The sequence below is a fragment of the Abramis brama genome (genome assembly GCF_963993115.1).
Source record: "Abramis brama genome assembly, chromosome: 9".
Lineage (NCBI taxonomy): Eukaryota > Metazoa > Chordata > Actinopteri > Cypriniformes > Leuciscidae > Abramis > Abramis brama.
In genome coordinates this window covers 25,512,793-25,516,047 of record NC_139971.1, presented here as the reverse complement: position 1 = coordinate 25,516,047, position 3,255 = coordinate 25,512,793, and the positions used below count along the sequence as shown (strand labels likewise).

Sequence of the window (3,255 nt, the reverse complement as noted above, 5' to 3'; positions counted from 1 at the left end):
TGGAAAAACATGGTTTGTCGAACATTCGCAAGGTGGTCCTTGCTCTGAGGGGGTTCATAGTTTCATTGTGTTCACCGGACATTTATCGACCATGTCCATAAAAGAGGGCTTTTATAAAATTGCCGGTAAGATATACTGATAGGGTGACATCACATTAACACATTTTATTCTTTCAAAAAGCAGAGCACTTAAATGTACTATACAATACAGTACATGTTAAGAATTATTTTAAATCTTTTTTTTTTTATTATTCTGTTAATCTTATGATAGGATTTCCTAGAATCATTGGAGCAATAGACTGCACACGTTGCAATCTACACTACTGTAGGAGAACATGAGGCAGAATATGTTAATAGGAAGCCCTTTCACGGCCTTACTGTTCAGGTAGGCATAAATGTGAGATGATTTTTATTTTCTGTGAGTAACATTAACAGATATAACAATGATCTACTGAACATTTCATCTGCAGAAGACTTGTGATCATGAACATCGCATAGGCTTGATATCGCGATTGCGGTATGATTAATCGTGCAGCACTAATTTGGTACAGTACAAAACACTGTTAATTTGAATTGGGACAGCAAAACCTACACAATTTTCCCTTTTCTGTTCTATGACAGGGCTTTTTGATGGCCTGTTGGTAGGAGACAGGGGTTATGCATGCCAGAGGTTTTTGCCAACCCCCTATCCTGACCCTCAGACAGGGCCACAGAACCGCTTCAATGTGGACCTCAGTAAAACCGGAGTGAAGATCGAGATGACCTTCGGCATCCTGAAGGCACCTTTCAACGATCTTCGGCACTTAAGAGTGTCACCAGAGCGGGCATCACAGATAGTGGCTGCATGTGCCATTCTGCACAATAGCAACCATCAGAAAGGACCGAGAACCACCACAAAACCAGCTTCTCCCCGATGAAATTGACCCCGATCACTCTTGACCACCCAGCTGGTGCAGCTGTCAGAGATAATAATAATAATAATAAGTTTTATTTATATAGCGCCTTTCCAGAGCTCAAGGACACTTTACAATAAACAAACAACAATAAAGGCAGTTGACAAAGACAGCAGACAGGACAACAGTAGGCAGTTGAGTACAGTAAGTGAAAAATTGGGTAGATTGGGCGGCAACCAGCAGAATACAAACAGATATAACTTTGAGAAAAAAAAAAAAAAAAAAAAAAAAAAAAAAAAAAAACTTGGAAAATTAAGATTTATAACATTCAGAAAATAGGTGAGTTTTGAGCATGGATTTGAATTCAGAGATAGTGTTAACAGAACAGAGTGATCGGGGGAGAGAGTTCCACATTTTGGGCGCAACAACGCTGAATGATCTGCCCCCCATTGAAGCAAGGCGATGCCGAGGGACGACGAGAAGGCTAGAATCAGCGGATCGTAAAGAGCGAGTCGGGGTGTAGGGGAGAAGCAGGTTACAGAGATAGGGGGGCGCCAGGCCGTGCAGAGACTTAAAAGTGAGAAGGAGAATTTTGAATTTGATACGGTAAGCCACAGGAAGCCAGTGAAGATCATGCAGAATTGGGGAAATATGTGCAGAACGCTTGGTGTGGGTGAGTAGTCTGGCAGCAGAGTTTTGAATGTATTGTAATTTGGAAATGGAGCTAGCTGATAGGCCAATGAAAAGTGCATTGCAGTAATCAAGAGATGCAATCACCATACAATATTACACTTAATAAAAGCACATTGAAACTGCAGATAGGTCTCAAACTGTTGTATTGGTTGTGTGGGATGGGAGGGAGAAGGAGAGCAAGAGAAAGCATTAATACATATTCATAGTATTCATGCTAAAGTGTTAGTTGGTTAAATAAGTTCACATACTGAGATCAGTTTGATCTTCAATTCATTTTTTTTTTTTTTTAATTGACACAACTCAGCTCCTTTAGTGTGCAGTCTAATTCTAGGCTCCTTTTGTAAAGGGCCCTGACTGAGTCTATTTCCACCTGAAACACAATTTCACCACAAACATGATCATTACAGGTATTCAGGAGGCTAATCAAATCACAAAAAGTCCCTAGACTTCCTACAAACACAGGACTGACTGTAATTTATGTCAAGGATTTTAAATCCTTACCTTGTTCACATTTCTTCTGAAGCCAAGCCCATTGAGGTAGAAGAGTCAGTTTCTGGGGCAGGTTGTGAAACATCCTACAATAAAAGAGATGTGTAAGGGCCAGTCACTTTTTTATGCCACATATTCAAATGTTTGCCATAATAAAAAGCCCAGTGCATTCACCTCAGCAACTGTCTCAGAACACAGACAGAGTGTCTTCATCATTTGCTTCACCCTAATAAATAAAAGTAGGCCAATATAAAGCATAACTGTTGTAAAGCAGGTTATGTTTATGGTGTTCTGTCTACTGCATACTGACCTCTGTGTGGGAGACTGTGCATGTGTGCTGGCTTTAACAAGCACACTGCATTGCCCTCTACTACAGAACATACAGTCAGCCATATTTAAAACTTAAAAAAGTAGTATAAAATAAAACATATAAAAACACGTACCCAGTGCTACTTGGTTAGAGGAGCCAGCACCAGGGCCAGGTTGTACAGCACCTGTAATCCCATCCATAATTGGCCTTCCCTTATTGCTACTCAGAGCCAACTCCTCCTCCACAGTGTATTTTGGAGGAGGTGGCCCTCCACCGGTTTTCCGAATTTCACACTTTTCTGTTTGCTGCAAACAAGCGTTTGTGATAAAATGTTCACAAAAATAATAAAAGGTTGTGGTAAATACTAACCACTTTGAATTATATTTTTATATTTTGTCTTTATCTGCTGCCAAGAACGTTAGGAGTTGGGGTTGCATCTAAAAATAAATGAATATTAATCTTTCTTAGGATATACATGCACATGTTTTATATATTATAAAAATATATTTTATACATTATATTACACACACACACACATATACACATACATACATCATTTTACATTAATATAGAACATATTTGTTTAACTTACACATTAACGCAATCAGCAATCCCAGGTGAAAAAGACGTGGTATTAAATGTATTAAAAATATACTTGAAATTCAAGTAGTATGTTTATAATACATTTGTATTCCCAACATGCTTATTTGATACTAGTATCAAGTATACTAGAAGTACATTGGTAATAAATATATGCTTAGTTACACTTTTAAGAAATATGCTAAACACAAGCATACTTTTAATGTATTTCTAAAAAGTACACCACAAGTACTTTGGTAATAAATATATGCTTGGTTACATTTTTAAGAAA

General features: G+C 38.1%; 1 long non-coding RNA gene across 1 annotated transcript; it reads right to left on the bottom strand.

Moving 5' to 3' along the window:
* Positions 1-542: 542 nt before the first annotated feature.
* Positions 543-2,681, bottom strand: LOC311089929. Its single transcript, XR_014607801.1, has 3 exons — positions 2,249-2,681; positions 2,087-2,160; positions 543-955 (listed from the first exon to the last, which is right to left on the bottom strand). It is a non-coding gene; the product is annotated as an uncharacterized lncRNA (long non-coding RNA).
* Between the last annotated feature and the right edge of the window lie 574 nt (positions 2,682-3,255).